Source organism: Etheostoma spectabile, unplaced genomic scaffold (assembly GCF_008692095.1).
Source record: "Etheostoma spectabile isolate EspeVRDwgs_2016 unplaced genomic scaffold, UIUC_Espe_1.0 scaffold00004506, whole genome shotgun sequence".
NCBI classification, from domain to species: Eukaryota; Metazoa; Chordata; class Actinopteri; order Perciformes; family Percidae; genus Etheostoma; species Etheostoma spectabile.
In genome coordinates this window covers 1-19,469 of record NW_022603158.1, presented here as the reverse complement: position 1 = coordinate 19,469, position 19,469 = coordinate 1, and the positions used below count along the sequence as shown (strand labels likewise).

At 43.1% G+C, this 19,469-nt stretch overlaps 17 non-coding genes across 17 annotated transcripts; all 17 read left to right on the top strand.

Moving 5' to 3' along the window:
• Positions 1-403: 403 nt before the first annotated feature.
• On the top strand, positions 404-478 carry trnai-aau (transfer RNA isoleucine (anticodon AAU)). Its single transcript has one exon. It is a non-coding gene; the product is annotated as a tRNA-Ile (tRNA).
• A 407-nt stretch (positions 479-885) lies between these two features.
• On the top strand, positions 886-958 carry trnar-ucg (transfer RNA arginine (anticodon UCG)). The gene has a single exon. It is a non-coding gene; the product is annotated as a tRNA-Arg (tRNA).
• A 532-nt stretch (positions 959-1,490) lies between these two features.
• trnai-aau (transfer RNA isoleucine (anticodon AAU)) lies at positions 1,491-1,564 on the top strand. Its single transcript has one exon. It is a non-coding gene; the product is annotated as a tRNA-Ile (tRNA).
• A 609-nt stretch (positions 1,565-2,173) lies between these two features.
• On the top strand, positions 2,174-2,247 carry trnai-aau (transfer RNA isoleucine (anticodon AAU)). Its single transcript has one exon. It is a non-coding gene; the product is annotated as a tRNA-Ile (tRNA).
• A 406-nt stretch (positions 2,248-2,653) lies between these two features.
• On the top strand, positions 2,654-2,726 carry trnar-ucg (transfer RNA arginine (anticodon UCG)). The gene has a single exon. It is a non-coding gene; the product is annotated as a tRNA-Arg (tRNA).
• Positions 2,727-5,782: 3,056 nt separating this feature from the next.
• Positions 5,783-5,857, top strand: trnai-aau (transfer RNA isoleucine (anticodon AAU)). Its single transcript has one exon. It is a non-coding gene; the product is annotated as a tRNA-Ile (tRNA).
• Positions 5,858-6,264: 407 nt separating this feature from the next.
• On the top strand, positions 6,265-6,337 carry trnar-ucg (transfer RNA arginine (anticodon UCG)). Its single transcript has one exon. It is a non-coding gene; the product is annotated as a tRNA-Arg (tRNA).
• Positions 6,338-6,872: 535 nt separating this feature from the next.
• Positions 6,873-6,946, top strand: trnai-aau (transfer RNA isoleucine (anticodon AAU)). Its single transcript has one exon. It is a non-coding gene; the product is annotated as a tRNA-Ile (tRNA).
• A 608-nt stretch (positions 6,947-7,554) lies between these two features.
• On the top strand, positions 7,555-7,628 carry trnai-aau (transfer RNA isoleucine (anticodon AAU)). The gene has a single exon. It is a non-coding gene; the product is annotated as a tRNA-Ile (tRNA).
• A 407-nt stretch (positions 7,629-8,035) lies between these two features.
• On the top strand, positions 8,036-8,108 carry trnar-ucg (transfer RNA arginine (anticodon UCG)). Its single transcript has one exon. It is a non-coding gene; the product is annotated as a tRNA-Arg (tRNA).
• A 3,052-nt stretch (positions 8,109-11,160) lies between these two features.
• On the top strand, positions 11,161-11,235 carry trnai-aau (transfer RNA isoleucine (anticodon AAU)). The gene has a single exon. It is a non-coding gene; the product is annotated as a tRNA-Ile (tRNA).
• Positions 11,236-11,641: 406 nt separating this feature from the next.
• trnar-ucg (transfer RNA arginine (anticodon UCG)) lies at positions 11,642-11,714 on the top strand. The gene has a single exon. It is a non-coding gene; the product is annotated as a tRNA-Arg (tRNA).
• A 533-nt stretch (positions 11,715-12,247) lies between these two features.
• On the top strand, positions 12,248-12,320 carry trnai-aau (transfer RNA isoleucine (anticodon AAU)). Its single transcript has one exon. It is a non-coding gene; the product is annotated as a tRNA-Ile (tRNA).
• A 608-nt stretch (positions 12,321-12,928) lies between these two features.
• trnai-aau (transfer RNA isoleucine (anticodon AAU)) lies at positions 12,929-13,002 on the top strand. Its single transcript has one exon. It is a non-coding gene; the product is annotated as a tRNA-Ile (tRNA).
• A 407-nt stretch (positions 13,003-13,409) lies between these two features.
• On the top strand, positions 13,410-13,482 carry trnar-ucg (transfer RNA arginine (anticodon UCG)). The gene has a single exon. It is a non-coding gene; the product is annotated as a tRNA-Arg (tRNA).
• Positions 13,483-16,496: 3,014 nt separating this feature from the next.
• Positions 16,497-16,571, top strand: trnai-aau (transfer RNA isoleucine (anticodon AAU)). The gene has a single exon. It is a non-coding gene; the product is annotated as a tRNA-Ile (tRNA).
• A 1,672-nt stretch (positions 16,572-18,243) lies between these two features.
• On the top strand, positions 18,244-18,317 carry trnai-aau (transfer RNA isoleucine (anticodon AAU)). Its single transcript has one exon. It is a non-coding gene; the product is annotated as a tRNA-Ile (tRNA).
• The last annotated feature ends 1,152 nt before the right edge of the window (positions 18,318-19,469 follow it).

Genomic DNA, 19,469 nt, shown 5'->3' with positions numbered 1-19,469 from the left:
AGCCCATCCAGAACTGGCCCAATTTTGCTGGATTTCGCCTTGTTTTTTTTCTGGACAATTTTCTCCTTTACACAGGTGAAAAGCAGGCCGGTCAGCTCAGATGGTTTGAGTGGGGTGCTAAAAATGCTAAGCACCTGCAGAAACTTTAGGGGTACTAAAATTGCCATACCCTACGCCCAAGACCATCTATATCCACCTTTTGTTTGCACAAATAGGCCATTAACACATCGTAAGTCTCAATGTCTATAGCTCGGCTTTCCATGTCATTTTTAGCAAGGAAAGACACATATGTATCCCTACAAACCATACACAACCAGGTAGCCATACAGAACTGGCCTGATTTTGACCGATTTCACCTTGTTTTTTTTTTGGACATTATTCTTTTTAAAATAGGTTAAAGGCAGGCCGGTTAGCTCAGATGGTCAGAGCGTGGTGCTAATAACGCCAAGGTCATGGGTTCAATCCACCATACTGGCCAGCCATGCTCAATAAGCATTGTGAGTGCACTTGCAGTGCACATGTCACATTAGCCTGCAAAGTCAGAGATAGTTGTAAGGATGTGTGCTTAGCAAGTGAAACATTCGTCATGTTACTGTCCAATGTAAATAACTATGTGGAAGCATGTTCTATCTTGATTTGGACTCTAAAGGTCTGCTTTCCATGTCATATTTGGCAAGGCCAAAATTATATGCAGTCCCTAGAAACCATACACAGCCACGTAGCCCATCCAGAACTGGACCAATTTTGCTCCTGCTGGCCTTGGTTATTTCTGGACATTTGTCTTTTTTAAACGGTTAAAAAGCAGGCCCGTTAGCTCAGTTGTTTTGAATGTGGTGCTAAAAATGCCAAGCACCGGCACACACTTTAGAAATGATACTATAGCACAACCATGTGGCCTAATGGACAAGGCGTCTGACTTCGGATCAGAAGATTGAGGGTTCAAGTCCCTTTGTGGTTAAAAGTTCCTAATGACTTAAAGAACAAAAGCAAATTGTCCTTCATTGTTTTGGACTCAAGAACTCTGCTTTCCCTGTAATTTTTAGCAAGGCCAAAAACATGTGCATCCCTACAAATCATACACAGCCAGGTAGCCCATCCAGAACTGGCCCAATTTTGCTGGATTTCGCCTTGTTTTTTTCTGGACAATTTTCTTCTTTACACAGGTGAAAAGCAGGCCGGTCAGCTCAGATGGTTTGAGTGGGGTGCTAAAAATGCTAAGCACCTGCAGAAACTTTAGGGGTACTAAAATTGCCATACCCTACGCCCAAGATCATCTATATCCACCTTTTGTTTGCACAAATAGTCCATTAACACATCGTAAGTCTAAATCTCTATAGCTCTGCTTCCCATGTCATTTTTAGCAAGTACAGAAACATATGCATCCCTACAAACATTACACAGCCAGGTAGCCTATCCAGAAGTGGCCCAATTTTGCTCGATTTCGCCTTATTTGTTTCTGGACATTTGCTTTTTTAAACATGTAAAAAACAGGCCGGTTAGCTCAGATGGTCAGAGCGTGGTGCTAATAACGCCAAGGTCATGGGTTCAATCCCCATACTGGCCAGCCATGTTTATTTAGCATTTTGTATGCACTTGCAGTGTACACGTCACATTACCCTGCAAAGTCAGAGATGGTTGCCTGTTTAGCGAGTGCAAATCTGACTCACACTCTGGTCCAACTTAAAAAACAAAGTGGAAGCATGTTTTATCTTGATTTGGACTCTATAGGTCTGCTTTCTGTGTCATTTTTGGCAAGGCCAAAAACATATGCATCCCTACAAACCCTACACAGCCAGGTAGCCCATCCAGAACTGGCCCAATTTTGCTTGATTTTGCCTTGTTTTTTTTCTGGACAGGCTGGTTAGCTCAGATGGTTTGAGTTGGATGCTAAAAATGCAAAGCACCTGCAGACACTTAAGGGGTACTAAAATTGCCGAACCCTACGCCCAAGATCATTTATATCCACCTTTTGTTTGCACAAATAGGCCATTAACGCAACGTAAGTCTCAATGTCTATAGCTCGGCTTTCCATGTCATTTTTAGCAAGGAAAGACACATATGTATCCCTACAAACCATACACAACCAGGTAGCCATACAGAGCTGGCCTGATTTTGCCCGATTTCACCTTGTTTTTTTTCTGGACATTATTCTTTTTAAAAGAGGTAAAAGGCAGGCCGGTTAGCTCAGATGGTCAGAGCGTGGTGCTAATAACGCCAAGGTCATGGGTTCAATCCCCATACTGGCCAGCCATGCTCAATAAGCATTGTGCGTGCACTTGCAGTGCACATGTCACATTAGCCTGCAAAGTCAGAGATAGTTGTAAGGATGTGTGCTTAGCAAGTGAAACATTCGTCATGTTACTGTCCAATGTAAATAACTATGTGGAAGCATGTTCTATCTTGATTTGGACTCTAAAGGTCTGCTTTCCATGTCATATTTGGCAAGGCCAAAATTATATGCAGTCCCTAGAAACCATACACAGCCACGTAGCCCATCCAGAACTGGACCAATTTTGCTCCTGCTGGCCTTGGTTATTTCTGGACATTTGTCTTTTTAAACAGTTAAAAAGCAGGCCCTTTAGCTCAGTTGTTTTGAATGTGGTGCTAAAAATGCCAAGCACCGGCACACACTTTAGAAATGATACTATCGCACAAACATGTGGCCTAATGGACAAGGCGTCTGACTTCGGATCAGAAGATTGAGGGTTCAAGTCCCTTCGTGGTTAAAAGTTCCTAATGACTTAAAGAACAAAAGCAAATTGTCTTTCATCTTGTTTTGGACTCAAGAACTCTGCTTTCCCTGTAATTTTTAGCAAGGCCAAAAACATGTGCATCCCTACAAACCATACACAGCCAGGTAGCCCATCCAGAACTGGCCCAATTTTGCTGGATTTCGCCTTGTTTTTTTTCTGGACAATTTTCTCCTTTACACAGGTGAAAAGCAGGCCGGTTAGCTCAGATGGTTTGAGTGGGGTGCTAAAAATGCTAAGCACCTGCAGAAACTTTAGGGGTACTAAAATTGCCATACCCTACGCCCAAGATCATCTATATCCACCTTTTGTTTGCACAAATAGTCCATTAACACATCGTAAGTCTAAATCTCTATAGCTCTGCTTCCCATGTCATTTTTAGCAAGTACAGAAACATATGCATCCCTACAAACATTACACAGCCAGGTAGCCTATCCAGAAGTGGCCCAATTTTGCTCGATTTCGCCTTATTTGTTTCTGGACATTTGCTTTTTAAACAGGTAAAAAACAGGCCGGTTAGCTCAGATGGTCAGAGCGTGGTGCTAATAACGCCAAGTGTGACGGTTGTGGGACTACTCTAATGGTCCTCTACAGCCAGTCTCGCTGAGTTGTGTATGTGAGGCTGCGTCTGCGTCTGCACATGGGAAAATCAAGTGAAATCAGGGCGAGCACGTCGACACCACGGAGACACAAACCCACAGCAGTTATCAGAAGTTCTGCCCATTTATTCTTAAATGTCTGTGATCGTATAGTGGATTTTTTTACAAGAATTATAACAAAAATGGTTTCACAGTAATCTAAAATTAAATAAAATCCTTACAACCCTGGGAGAGAACTACGCTCCCAGAATGCAGGGTTACTGGTGGTTCCTAGAGTCTCTAAAAGTAGAACGGGAGCCAGAGCGTTCAGCTATCAGGCTCCTCTCCTGTGGAACCAGGTTCCAGTTTGGGTCCGGGAGGCAGACACCGTCTCCACATTTAAGAGTAGGCTTAAGACTTTCTTTTTGATAAAGCTTATAGTTAGGGCATAGAATCGAATATTGTTAGGGAGTAGTAGTTAGTCACATAGTTTCATATATAATAGAACTAAAGGGAGACTTGGCATACAGCCCGATCCGGTTGGGGGGAGTTCTGGCCGCCGGGCTGGAGCTCTCTTTACCTTGTCTCTCTTGGTTTTGTTGTAATAGTTTTAGACAGCTGGGGACTTATTTTGATACACTAGTTAGGGCATAGAATCGAATATTGTTAGGGAGTAGTAGTTAGTCACATAGTTTTCAGATTTATTTAACATATAATCAAGAATATAATAGAACTAAAGGGAGACTTGGCATACAGCCCGATCCGGTTGGGGAGAGTTCTAGCCCGGCCGGGCTGGAGCTCTCTTTACCTCGTCTCTCTTGGTTTTGCTGTAATAGTTTTAGACAGCTGGGGACTTATTTTGATACACTGAGCTCCTCTCTCCTCTATCTTTCTATCTTTTCATTTATGTGCATCCATGTCCCAGAAATGCGTGTTACTAACCTATTTCTGGGGAGTCATTCCCCGGAGTCCTTATGTTCTTTTTTCACCAGCATGTTCCCTTGGATAAGAGAGGCTCCGAAATCAGGGTAGCAGCTGTCGCCATGGTCCCGCTACACGTTCTGTGATGCCATGTTCAACTGCTACACTGCGGTGCCCTGCTACGTCCTGCAACGTCCTGCAACGTCCTGCTACGTCCTGCTACGTCCTGCTACGTCCTGCTACGTCCTGCTGTGCCTTGTAATGCCGCACAGCGTCCTGCTATGCCATGAACTACTACAAAGAACTTCTACAAACTACTAATTTTTTCTATTTTTATTGCCACTCTTCATTCTAACCCCAACCGGCCCGTCAGACACCGCCTACCAAGAGCCTGGGTCTGACCGAGGTTTCTGCCTAAAAGGAAGTTTTTCCTCGCCACTGTCGCACTGTTGCTTGCTCTGGAGGAAACTATTAGAACTGTTGGGTCCTTGTAAATTCTGGAGTGTGGTCTATCTGTAAAGTGTCTTGAGATAACTCTTGTTATGAATTGATACTATAAATAAAATTGAATTGAATTGAAAAGTCAGAGATAGTTGTAAGGATGTGTGCTTAGCAATTGAAACATTCGTCATGTTACTGTCCAATGTAAATAAGTATGTGGAAGCATGTTCTATCTTGATTTGGACTCTAAAGGTCTGCTTTCCATGTCATATTTGGCAAGGCCAAAATTATATGCAGTCCCTAGAAACCATACACAGCCACGTAGCCCATCCAAAACTGGACCAATTTTGCTCCTGCTGGCCTTGGTTATTTCTGGACATTTGTCTTTTTTAAACGGTTAAAAAGCAGGCCCGTTAGCTCAGTTGTTTTGAATGTGGTGCTAAAAATGCCAAGCACCGGCACACACTTTAGAAATGATGCTATAGCACAAACATGTGGCCTAATGGACAAGGCGTCTGACTTCGGATCAGAAGATTGAGGGTTCAAGTCCCTGGTTAAAGTTCCTAATGACTTAAAGAACAAAAGCAAATTGTCTTTCATCTTGTTTTGGACTCAAGAACTCTGCTTTCCCTGTAATTTTTAGCAAGGCCAAAAACATGTGCATCCCTACAAACCATACACAGCCAGGTAGCCCATCCAGAACTGGCCCAATTTTGCTGGATTTCGCCTTGTTTTTTTTCTGGACAATTTTCTCCTTTACACAGGTGAAAAGCAGGCCGGTCAGCTCAGATGGTTTGAGTGGGGTGCTAAAAATGCTAAGCACCTGCAGAAACTTTAGGGGTACTAAAATTGCCATACCCTACGCCCAAGACCATCTATATCCACCTTTTGTTTGCACAAATAGGCCATTAACACATCGTAAGTCTCAATGTCTATAGCTCGGCTTTCCATGTCATTTTTAGCAAGGAAAGACACATATGTATCCCTACAAACCATACACAACCAGGTAGCCATACAGAACTGGCCTGATTTTGACCGATTTCACCTTGTTTTTTTTTTGGACATTATTCTTTTTAAAATAGGTTAAAGGCAGGCCGGTTAGCTCAGATGGTCAGAGCGTGGTGCTAATAACGCCAAGGTCATGGGTTCAATCCACCATACTGGCCAGCCATGCTCAATAAGCATTGTGAGTGCACTTGCAGTGCACATGTCACATTAGCCTGCAAAGTCAGAGATAGTTGTAAGGATGTGTGCTTAGCAAGTGAAACATTCGTCATGTTACTGTCCAATGTAAATAACTATGTGGAAGCATGTTCTATCTTGATTTGGACTCTAAAGGTCTGCTTTCCATGTCATATTTGGCAAGGCCAAAATTATATGCAGTCCCTAGAAACCATACACAGCCACGTAGCCCATCCAGAACTGGACCAATTTTGCTCCTGCTGGCCTTGGTTATTTCTGGACATTTGTCTTTTTTAAACGGTTAAAAAGCAGGCCCGTTAGCTCAGTTGTTTTGAATGTGGTGCTAAAAATGCCAAGCACCGGCACACACTTTAGAAATGATACTATAGCACAACCATGTGGCCTAATGGACAAGGCGTCTGACTTCGGATCAGAAGATTGAGGGTTCAAGTCCCTTCGTGGTTAAAAGTTCCTAATGACTTAAAGAACAAAAGCAAATTGTCCTTCATCTTGTTTTGGACTCAAGAACTCTGCTTTCCCTGTAATTTTTAGCAAGGCCAAAAACATGTGCATCCCTACAAATCATACACAGCCAGGTAGCCCATCCAGAACTGGCCCAATTTTGCTGGATTTCGCCTTGTTTTTTTTCTGGACAATTTTCTTCTTTACACAGGTGAAAAGCAGGCCGGTCAGCTCAGATGGTTTGAGTGGGGTGCTAAAAATGCTAAGCACCTGCAGAAACTTTAGGGGTACTAAAATTGCCATACCCTACGCCCAAGATCATCTATATCCACCTTTTGTTTGCACAAATAGTCCATTAACACATCGTAAGTCTAAATCTCTATAGCTCTGCTTCCCATGTCATTTTTAGCAAGTACAGAAACATATGCATCCCTACAAACATTACACAGCCAGGTAGCCTATCCAGAAGTGGCCCAATTTTGCTCGATTTCGCCTTATTTGTTTCTGGACATTTGCTTTTTTAAACATGTAAAAAACAGGCCGGTTAGCTCAGATGGTCAGAGCGTGGTGCTAATAACGCCAAGGTCATGGGTTCAATCCCCATACTGGCCAGCCATGTTTATTTAGCATTTTGTATGCACTTGCAGTGTACACGTCACATTACCCTGCAAAGTCAGAGATGGTTGCCTGTTTAGCGAGTGCAAATCTGACTCACACTCTGGTCCAACTTAAAAAACAAAGTGGAAGCATGTTTTATCTTGATTTGGACTCTATAGGTCTGCTTTCTGTGTCATTTTTGGCAAGGCCAAAAACATATGCATCCCTACAAACCCTACACAGCCAGGTAGCCCATCCAGAACTGGCCCAATTTTGCTTGATTTTGCCTTGTTTTTTTTCTGGACAGGCTGGTTAGCTCAGATGGTTTGAGTTGGTGCTAAAAATGCAAAGCACCTGCAGACACTTAAGGGGTACTAAAATTGCCGAACCCTACGCCCAAGATCATTTATATCCACCTTTTGTTTGCACAAATAGGCCATTAACGCAACGTAAGTCTCAATGTCTATAGCTCGGCTTTCCATGTCATTTTTAGCAAGGAAAGACACATATGTATCCCTACAAACCATACACAACCAGGTAGCCATACAGAGCTGGCCTGATTTTGCCCGATTTCACCTTGTTTTTTTTCTGGACATTATTCTTTTTAAAAGAGGTAAAAGGCAGGCCGGTTAGCTCAGATGGTCAGAGCGTGGTGCTAATAACGCCAAGGTCATGGGTTCAATCCCCATACTGGCCAGCCATGCTCAATAAGCATTGTGCGTGCACTTGCAGTGCACATGTCACATTAGCCTGCAAAGTCAGAGATAGTTGTAAGGATGTGTGCTTAGCAAGTGAAACATTCGTCATGTTACTGTCCAATGTAAATAACTATGTGGAAGCATGTTCTATCTTGATTTGGACTCTAAAGGTCTGCTTTCCATGTCATATTTGGCAAGGCCAAAATTATATGCAGTCCCTAGAAACCATACACAGCCACGTAGCCCATCCAGAACTGGACCAATTTTGCTCCTGCTGGCCTTGGTTATTTCTGGACATTTGTCTTTTTTAAACAGTTAAAAAGCAGGCCCTTTAGCTCAGTTGTTTTGAATGTGGTGCTAAAAATGCCAAGCACCGGCACACACTTTAGAAATGATACTATCGCACAAACATGTGGCCTAATGGACAAGGCGTCTGACTTCGGATCAGAAGATTGAGGGTTCAAGTCCCTTCGTGGTTAAAAGTTCCTAATGACTTAAAGAACAAAAGCAAATTGTCTTTCATCTTGTTTTGGACTCAAGAACTCTGCTTTCCCTGTAATTTTTAGCAAGGCCAAAAACATGTGCATCCCTACAAACCATACACAGCCAGGTAGCCCATCCAGAACTGGCCCAATTTTGCTGGATTTCGCCTTGTTTTTTTCTGGACAATTTTCTCCTTTACACAGGTGAAAAGCAGGCCGGTTAGCTCAGATGGTTTGAGTGGGGTGCTAAAAATGCTAAGCACCTGCAGAAACTTTAGGGGTACTAAAATTGCCATACCCTACGCCCAAGATCATCTATATCCACCTTTTGTTTGCACAAATAGTCCATTAACACATCGTAAGTCTAAATCTCTATAGCTCTGCTTCCCATGTCATTTTTAGCAAGTACAGAAACATATGCATCCCTACAAACATTACACAGCCAGGTAGCCTATCCAGAAGTGGCCCAATTTTGCTCGATTTCGCCTTATTTGTTTCTGGACATTTGCTTTTTAAACAGGTAAAAAACAGGCCGGTTAGCTCAGATGGTCAGAGCGTGGTGCTAATAACGCCAAGTGTGACGGTTGTGGGACTACTCTAATGGTCCTCTACAGCCAGTCTCGCTGAGTTGTGTATGTGAGGCTGCGTCTGCGTCTGCACATGGGAAAATCAAGTGAAATCAGGGCGAGCACGTCGACACCACGGAGACACAAACCCACAGCAGTTATCAGAAGTTCTGCCCATTTATTCTTAAATGTCTGTGATCGTATAGTGGATTTTTTTACAAGAATTATAACAAAAATGGTTTCACAGTAATCTAAAATTAAATAAAATCCTTACAACCCTGGGAGAGAACTACGCTCCCAGAATGCAGGGTTACTGGTGGTTCCTAGAGTCTCTAAAAGTAGAACGGGAGCCAGAGCGTTCAGCTATCAGGCTCCTCTCCTGTGGAACCAGGTTCCAGTTTGGGTCCGGGAGGCAGACACCGTCTCCACATTTAAGAGTAGGCTTAAGACTTTCCTTTTTGATAAAGCTTATAGTTAGGGCATAGAATCGAATATTGTTAGGGAGTAGTAGTTAGTCACATAGTTTCATATAATATAACTAAAGGGAGACTTGGCATACAGCCCGATCCGGTTGGGGGGAGTTCTGGCCGACCGGGCTGGAGCTCTCTTTACCTTGTCTCTCTTGGTTTTGTTGTAATAGTTTTAGACAGCTGGGGACTTATTTTGATACACTAGTTAGGGCATAGAATCGAATATTGTTAGGGAGTAGTAGTTAGTCACATAGTTTTCAGATTTATTTAACATATAATCAAGAATATAATAGAACTAAAGGGAGACTTGGCATACAGCCCGATCCGGTTGGGGAGAGTTCTAGCCCGGCCGGGCTGGAGCTCTCTTTACCTCGTCTCTCTTGGTTTTGCTGTAATAGTTTTAGACAGCTGGGGACTTATTTTGATACACTGAGCTCCTCTCTCCTCTATCTTTCTATCTTTTCATTTATGTGCATCCATGTCCCAGAAATGCGTGTTACTAACCTATTTCTGGGGAGTCATTCCCCGGAGTCCTTATGTTCTTTTTTCACCAGCATGTTCCTTGGATAAGAGAGGCTCCGAAATCAGGGTAGCAGCTGTCGCCATGGTCCCGCTACACGTTCTGTGATGCCATGTTCAACTGCTACACTGCGGTGCCCTGCTACGTCCTGCAACGTCCTGCAACGTCCTGCTACGTCCTGCTACGTCCTGCTACGTCCTGCTACGTCCTGCTGTGCCTTGTAATGCCGCACAGCGTCCTGCTATGCCATGAACTACTACAAAGAACTTCTACAAACTACTAATTTTTTCTATTTTTATTGCCACTCTTCATTCTAACCCCAACCGGCCCGTCAGACACCGCCTACCAAGAGCCTGGGTCTGACCGAGGTTTCTGCCTAAAAGGAAGTTTTTCCTCGCCACTGTCGCACTGTTGCTTGCTCTGGAGGAAACTATTAGAACTGTTGGGTCCTTGTAAATTCTGGAGTGTGGTCTATCTGTAAAGTGTCTTGAGATAACTCTTGTTATGAATTGATACTATAAATAAAATTGAATTGAATTGAAAAGTCAGAGATAGTTGTAAGGATGTGTGCTTAGCAATTGAAACATTCGTCATGTTACTGTCCAATGTAAATAAGTATGTGGAAGCATGTTCTATCTTGATTTGGACTCTAAAGGTCTGCTTTCCATGTCATATTTGGCAAGGCCAAAATTATATGCAGTCCCTAGAAACCATACACAGCCACGTAGCCCATCCAAAACTGGACCAATTTTGCTCCTGCTGGCCTTGGTTATTTCTGGACATTTGTCTTTTTTAAACGGTTAAAAAGCAGGCCCGTTAGCTCAGTTGTTTTGAATGTGGTGCTAAAAATGCCAAGCACCGGCACACACTTTAGAAATGATGCTATAGCACAAACATGTGGCCTAATGGACAAGGCGTCTGACTTCGGATCAGAAGATTGAGGGTTCAAGTCCCTATGTAAAGTTCCTAATGACTTAAAGAACAAAAGCAAATTGTCTTTCATCTTGTTTTGGACTCAAGAACTCTGCTTTCCCTGTAATTTTTAGCAAGGCCAAAAACATGTGCATCCCTACAAACCATACACAGCCAGGTAGCCCATCCAGAACTGGCCCAATTTTGCTGGATTTCGCCTTGTTTTTTTTCTGGACAATTTTCTCCTTTACACAGGTGAAAAGCAGGCCGGTCAGCTCAGATGGTTTGAGTGGGGTGCTAAAAATGCTAAGCACCTGCAGAAACTTTAGGGGTACTAAAATTGCCATACCCTACGCCCAAGACCATCTATATCCACCTTTTGTTTGCACAAATAGGCCATTAACACATCGTAAGTCTCAATGTCTATAGCTCGGCTTTCCATGTCATTTTTAGCAAGGAAAGACACATATGTATCCCTACAAACCATACACAACCAGGTAGCCATACAGAACTGGCCTGATTTTGACCGATTTCACCTTGTTTTTTTTTGGACATTATTCTTTTAAAATAGGTTAAAGGCAGGCCGGTTAGCTCAGATGGTCAGAGCGTGGTGCTAATAACGCCAAGGTCATGGGTTCAATCCACCATACTGGCCAGCCATGCTCAATAAGCATTGTGAGTGCACTTGCAGTGCACATGTCACATTAGCCTGCAAAGTCAGAGATAGTTGTAAGGATGTGTGCTTAGCAAGTGAAACATTCGTCATGTTACTGTCCAATGTAAATAACTATGTGGAAGCATGTTCTATCTTGATTTGGACTCTAAAGGTCTGCTTTCCATGTCATATTTGGCAAGGCCAAAATTATATGCAGTCCCTAGAAACCATACACAGCCACGTAGCCCATCCAGAACTGGACCAATTTTGCTCCTGCTGGCCTTGGTTATTTCTGGACATTTGTCTTTTTTAAACGGTTAAAAAGCAGGCCCGTTAGCTCAGTGTTTTGAATGTGGTGCTAAAAATGCCAAGCACCGGCACACACTTTAGAAATGATACTATAGCACAACCATGTGGCCTAATGGACAAGGCGTCTGACTTCGGATCAGAAGATTGAGGGTTCAAGTCCCTTCGTGGTTAAAAGTTCCTAATGACTTAAAGAACAAAAGCAAATTGTCCTTCATCTTGTTTTGGACTCAAGAACTCTGCTTTCCCTGTAATTTTTAGCAAGGCCAAAAACATGTGCATCCCTACAAATCATACACAGCCAGGTAGCCCATCCAGAACTGGCCCAATTTTGCTGGATTTCGCCTTGTTTTTTTTCTGGACATTTTCTTCTTTACACAGGTGAAAAGCAGGCCGGTCAGCTCAGATGGTTTGAGTGGGGTGCTAAAAATGCTAAGCACCTGCAGAAACTTTAGGGGTACTAAAATTGCCATACCCTACGCCCAAGATCATCTATATCCACCTTTGTTTGCACAAATAGTCCATTAACACATCGTAAGTCTAAATCTCTATAGCTCTGCTTCCCATGTCATTTTTAGCAAGTACAGAAACATATGCATCCCTACAAACATTACACAGCCAGGTAGCCTATCCAGAAGTGGCCCAATTTTGCTCGATTTCGCCTTATTTGTTTCTGGACATTTGCTTTTTTAAACATGTAAAAAACAGGCGGTTAGCTCAGATGGTCAGAGCGTGGTGCTAATAACGCCAAGGTCATGGGTTCAATCCCCATACTGGCCAGCCATGTTTATTTAGCATTTTGTATGCACTTGCAGTGTACACGTCACATTACCCTGCAAAGTCAGAGATGGTTGCCTGTTTAGCGAGTGCAAATCTGACTCACACTCTGGTCCAACTTAAAAAACAAAGTGGAAGCATGTTTTATCTTGATTTGGACTCTATAGGTCTGCTTTCTGTGTCATTTTTGGCAAGGCCAAAAACATATGCATCCCTACAAACCCTACACAGCCAGGTAGCCCATCCAGAACTGGCCCAATTTTGCTTGATTTTGCCTTGTTTTTTTTCTGGACAGGCTGGTTAGCTCAGATGGTTTGAGTTGGGTGCTAAAAATGCAAAGCACCTGCAGACACTTAAGGGGTACTAAAATTGCCGAACCCTACGCCCAAGATCATTATATCCACCTTTTGTTTGCACAAATAGGCCATTAACGCAACGTAAGTCTCAATGTCTATAGCTCGGCTTTCCATGTCATTTTTAGCAAGGAAAGACACATATGTATCCCTACAAACCATACACAACCAGGTAGCCATACAGAGCTGGCCTGATTTTGCCCGATTTCACCTTGTTTTTTTTCTGGACATTATTCTTTTTAAAAGAGGTAAAAGGCAGGCCGGTTAGCTCAGATGGTCAGAGCGTGGTGCTAATAACGCCAAGGTCATGGGTTCAATCCCCATACTGGCCAGCCATGCTCGATAAGCATTGTGCGTGCACTTGCAGTGCACATGTCACATTAGCCTGCAAAGTCAGAGATAGTTGTAAGGATGTGTGCTTAGCAATTGAAACATTCGTCATGTTACTGTCCAATGTAAATAACTATGCGGAAGCATGTTCTATCTTGATTTGGACTCTAAAGGTCTGCTTTCCTTTTCATATTTGGCAAGGCCAAAATTATATGCAGTCCCTAGAAACCATACACAGCCACGTAGCCCATCCAGAACTGGACCAATTTTGCTCCTGCTGGCCTTGGTTATTTCTGGACATTTGTCTTTTTTAAACAGTTAAAAAGCAGGCCCTTTAGCTCAGTTGTTTTGAATGTGGTGCTAAAAATGCCAAGCACCGGCACACACTTTAGAAATGATACTATCGCACAAACATGTGGCCTAATGGACAAGGCGTCTGACTTCGGATCAGAAGATTGAGGGTTCAAGTCCCTTCGTGGTTAAAAGTTCCTAATGACTTAAAGAACAAAAGCAAATTGTCTTTCATCTTGTTTTGGACTCAAGAACTCTGCTTTCCTGTAATTTTTAGCAAGGCCAAAAACATGTGCATCCCTACAAACCATACACAGCCAGGTAGCCCATCCAGAACTGGCCCAATTTTGCTGGATTTCGCCTTGTTTTTTTTCTGGACAATTTTCTCCTTTACACAGGTGAAAAGCAGGCCGGTTAGCTCAGATGGTTGAGTGGGGTGCTAAAAATGCTAAGCACCTGCAGAAACTTTAGGGGTACTAAAATTGCCATACCCTACGCCCAAGATCATCTATATCCACCTTTGTTTGCACAAATAGTCCATTAACACATCGTAAGTCTAAATCTCTATAGCTCTGCTTCCCATGTCATTTTAGCAAGTACAGAAACATATGCATCCCTACAAACATTACACAGCCAGGTAGCCTATCCAGAAGTGGCCCAATTTTGCTCGATTTCGCCTTATTTGTTTCTGGACATTTGCTTTTTAAACAGGTAAAAACAGGCCGGTTAGCTCAGATGGTCAGAGCGTGGTGCTAATAACGCCAAGTGTGACGGTTGTGGGACTACTCTAATGGTCCTCTACAGCCAGTCTCGCTGAGTTGTGTATGTGAGGCTGCGTCTGCGTCTGCACATGGGAAAATCAAGTGAAATCAGGGCGAGCACGTCGACACCACGGAGACACAAACCCACAGCAGTTATCAGAAGTTCTGCCCATTTATTCTTAAATGTCTGTGATCGTATAGTGGATTTTTTTACAAGAATTATAACAAAAATGGTTTCACAGTAATCTAAAATAAATAAAATCCTTACAACCCTGGGAGAGAACTACGCTCCCAGAATGCAGGGTTACTGGTGGTTCCTAGAGTCTCTAAAAGTAGAACGGGAGCCAGAGCGTTCAGCTATCAGGCTCCTCTCTGTGGAACCAGGTTCCAGTTTGGGTCGGGAGGCAGACACCGTCTCCACATTTAAGAGTAGGCTTAAGACTTTCCTTTTTGATAAAGCTTATAGTTAGGGCATAGAATCGAATATTGTTAGGAGTAGTAGTTAGTCACATAGTTTCATATAATATAACTAAAGGGAGACTTGGCATACAGCCCGATCCGGTTGGGGGGAGTTCTGGCCGACCGGGCTGGAGCTCTCTTTACCTTGTCTCTCTTGGTTTTGTTGTAATAGTTTTAGACAGCTGGGGACTTATTTTGATACACTAGTTAGGGCATAGAATCGAATATTGTTAGGGAGTAGTAGTAGACATAGTTTTCAGATTTATTTAACATATAATCAAGAATATAATAGAACTAAAGGGAGACTTGGCATACAGCCGATCCGGTTGGGGAGAGTTCTAGCCCGCCGGGCTGGAGCTCTCTTTACCTCGTCTCTCTTGGTTTTGCTGTAATAGTTTTAGACAGCTGGGGACTTATTTTGATACACTGAGCTCCTCTCTCCTCTATCTTTCTATCTTTCATTTAGTGCATCCATGTCCCAGAAATGCGTGTTACTAACCTATTTCTGGGGAGTCATTCCCCGGAGTCCTTATGTTCTTTTTTCACCAGCATGTCCCTTGGATAAGAGAGGCTCCGAAATCAGGGTAGCAGCTGTCGCCATGGTCCCGCTACACGTTCTGTGATGCCATGTTCAACTGCTACACTGCGGTGCCCTGCTACGTCCTGCAACGTCCTGCAACGTCCTGCTACGTCCTGCTACGTCCTGCTACGTCCTGCTACGTCTGCTGTGCCTTGTAAGCCGCCAGCGTCTGCTATGCCATGAACTACTACAAAGAACTTCTACAAACTACTAATTTTTCTTTTTATTGCCACTCTTCATTCTAACCCCAACCCGGCCCGTCAGACACCGCCTACCAAGAGCCTGGGTCTGACCGAGGTTTCTGCCTAAAAGGAAGTTTTTCCTCGCCACTGTCGCACTGTTGCTTGCTCTGGAGGAAACTATTAGAACTGTGGGTCCTTGTAAATTCTGGAGTGTGGTCTATCTGTAAAGTGTCTTGAGATAACTTGTTATGATTGATACTATAAATAAAATTGAATTGAATTGAAAGTCAGAGATAGTGTAAGGATGTGTGCTTAGCAATTGAAACATCGTCATGTTACTGTCCAATGTAAATAAGTATGTGGAAGCATGTTCTATCTTGATTTGGACTCTAAAGGTCTGCTTTCCATGTCATATTTGGCAAGGCCAAAATTATATGCAGTCCCTAGAAACCAACACAGCCACGTAGCCATCCAAAACTGGACCAATTTGCTCCTGCTGGCCTTGGTTATTTCTGGACATTGTCTTTTTTAAACGGTTAAAAAGCAGGCCGTTAGCTCAGTTGTTTTGAATGTGGTGCTAAAAATGCCAAGCACCGGCACACACTTTAGAAATGATGCTATAGCACAAACATGTGGCCTAATGGACAAGGCGTCTGACTTGGATCAGAAGATGAGGGTTCAAGTCCCTATGTAAAGTTCCTAATGACTTAAAGAACAAAAGCAAATTGTCTTTCATCTTGTTTGGACTCAAGAACTTGCTTTCCCTGTAATTTTTAGCAAGGCCAAAAACATGTGCATCCCTACAAACCATACACAGCCAGGTAGCCCATCCAGAACTGGCCCAATTTTGCTGGATTTCGCCTTGTTTTTTTTCTGGACAATTTTCTCTTTACACAGGTGAAAAGCAGGCCGGTCAGCTCAGATGGTTTGAGTGGGGTGCTAAAAATGCTAAGCACCTGCAGAAACTTTAGGGGTACTAAAATTGCCATACCCTACGCCCAAGACCATCTATATCCACCTTTTGTTTGCACAAATAGGCCATTAACACATCGTAAGTCTCAATGTCTATAGCTCGGCTTTCCATGTCATTTTTAGCAAGGAAAGACACATATGTATCCCTACAACCATACACAACCAGGTAGCCATACAGAACTGGCCTGATTTTGACCGATTTCACCTTGTTTTTTTTTTGGACATTATTCTTTTAAAATAGGTTAAAGGCAGGCCGGTTAGCTCAGATGGTCAGAGCGTGGTGCTAATAACGCCAAGGTCATGGGTTCAATCCACCATACTGGCCAGCCATGCTCAATAAGCATTGTGAGTGCACTTGCAGTGCACATGTCACATTAGCCTGCAAAGTCAGAGATAGTTGTAAGGATGTGTGCTTAGCAAGTGAAACATTCGTCATGTTACTGTCCAATGTAATAACTATGTGGAAGCATGTTCTATCTTGATTTGGACTCTAAAGGTCTGCTTTCCATGTCATATTTGGCAAGGCCAAATTATATGCAGTCCCTAGAAACCATACACAGCCACGTAGCCCATCCAGAACTGGACCAATTTGCTCCTGCTGGCCTTGGTATTTCTGGACATTTGTCTTTTTTAAACGGTTAAAAGCAGGCCCGTTAGCTCAGTTGTTTTGAATGTGGTGCTAAAAATGCCAAGCACCGGCACACACTTTAGAAATGATACTATAGCACAACCATGTGCCTAATGGACAAGGCGTCTGACTTCGGATCAGAAGATTGAGGGTTCAAGTCCTTCGTGGTTAAAAGTTCCTAATGACTTAAGAACAAAAGCAAATTGTCCTTCATCTTGTTTTGGACTCAAGAACTCTGCTTTCCCTGTAATTTTAGCAAGGCAAAAAACATGTGCATCCCTACAAATCATACACAGCCAGGTAGCCCATCCAGAACTGGCCCAATTTGCTGGATTTCGCCTTGTTTTTTTTCTGGACATTTTCTTCTTTACACAGGTGAAAAGCAGGCCGGTCAGCTCAGATGGTTTGAGTGGGGTGCTAAAAATGCTAAGCACCTGCAGAAACTTTAGGGGTACTAAATTGCATACCCTACGCCCAAGATCATCTATATCCACCTTTTGTTTGCACAAATAGTCCATTAACACATCGTAAGTCTAAATCTCTATAGCTCTGCTTCCCATGTCATTTTTAGCAAGTACAGAAACATATGCATCCCTACAAACATTACACAGCCAGGTAGCCATCCAGAAGTGGCCCAATTTTGCTCGATTTCGCCTTATTTGTTTCTGGACATTTGCTTTTTTAAAACATGTAAAAAAACAGGCGGTTAGCTCAGATGGTCAGAGCGTGGTGCTAATAACGCCAAGGTCATGGGTTCAATCCCATACTGGCCAGCCATGTTTATTTAGCATTTTGTATGCACTTGCAGTGTACACGTCACATTACCCTGCAAAGTCAGAGATGGTTGCCTGTTTAGCGAGTGCAAATCTGACTCACACTCTGGTCCAACTTAAAAAACAAAGTGGAAGCATGTTTATCTTGATTTGGACTCTATAGGTCTGCTCTGTGTCATTTTGGCAAGGCCAAAAACATATGCATCCCTACAAACCCTACACAGCCAGGTAGCCCATCCAGAACTGGCCCATTTGCTTGATTTTGCCTTGTTTTTTCTGGACAGGCTCGGTTAGCTCAGATGGTTGAGTGGGTGCTAAAATGCAAAAGCACCTGCAGACACTTAAGGGGTACTAAAATTGCCGAACCCTACGCCCAGATCATTTATATCCACCTTTTGTTTGCACAAATAGGCCATTAACGCAACGTAAGTCTCAATGTCTATAGCTCGGCTTTCCATGTCATTTTTAGCAAGGAAAGACACATATGTATCCCTACAAACCATACACAACCAGGTAGCCATACAGAGCTGGCCTGATTTTGCCCGATTTCACCTTGTTTTTTTCTGGACATTATTCTTTTTAAAAGAGGTAAAAGGCGGGCGGTTAGCTCAGATGGTCAGAGCGTGGTGCTAATAACGCCAAGGTCATGGGTTCAATCCCCATATGGCCAGCCATGCTCAATAAGCATTGTGCGTGCACTTGCAGTGCACATGTCACATTAGCCTGCAAAGTCAGAGATAGTTGTAAGGATGTGTGCTTAGCAATTGAACACATTCGTCATGTTACTGTCCAATGTAAATAATATGTGGAAGCATGTTCTATCTTGATTTGGCTCTAAAGGTCTGCTTTCATTTCATATTTGGCAAGGCCAAAATTATATGCGTCCTAGAGAAACCATACACAGCCACGTAGCCCATCCAGAACTGGACCAATTTTGCTCCTGCTGGCCTTGGTTATTTCTGGACATTTGTCTTTTTTAAACAGTTAAAAAGCAGGCCCTTTAGCTCAGTGTTTTGAATGTGGTGCTAAAAATGCCAAGCACCGGCACACACTTTAGAAATGATACTATCGCACAAACATGTGGCATATGGACAAGGCGTCTGATTCGGATCAGAAGATGAGGGTTCAAGTCCCTCGTGGTTAAAAGTCCTAATGACTTAAAGAACAAAAGCAAATTGTCTTTCATCTTGTTTTGGACTCAAGAACTCTGCTTCCCTGTAATTTTTAGCAAGGCCAAAAACATGGCATCCCTACAAACCATACACAGCCAGGTAGCCCATCCAGAACTGGCCCAATTTTGCTGGATTTCGCTTGTTTTTTTTCTGGACAATTTTCTCCTTTACACGGTGAAAAGCAGGCCGGTTAGCTCAGATGGTTGAGGTGGGGTGCTAAAAATGCTAAGCACCTGCAGAAACTTTAGGGGTACTAAAATGCCATACCCTACGCCCAAGATCATCTATATCCACCTTTTGTTGCACAAAATAGTCCATAACACATCGAAGTCTAAATCTCTATAGCTCTGCTTCCATGTCATTTTAGCAAGTACAGAAACATATGCAATCCCTACAAACAGTACACAGCCAGGTAGCCTATCCAGAAGTGGCCCAATTTTGCTCGATTTCGCCTTATTTGTTTCTGGACATTTGCTTTTAAACAGGTAAAAAAACAGGCCGGTTAGCTCAGATGGTCAGAGCGTGGTGATAATAACGCCAAGTGTGACGGTGTGGGGACTACTCTAATGGTCCTCTACAGCCAGTCTCGCTGAGTTGTGTATGTGAGGCTGCGTCTGCGTCTGCACATGGGAAAAATCAAGTGAAATCAGG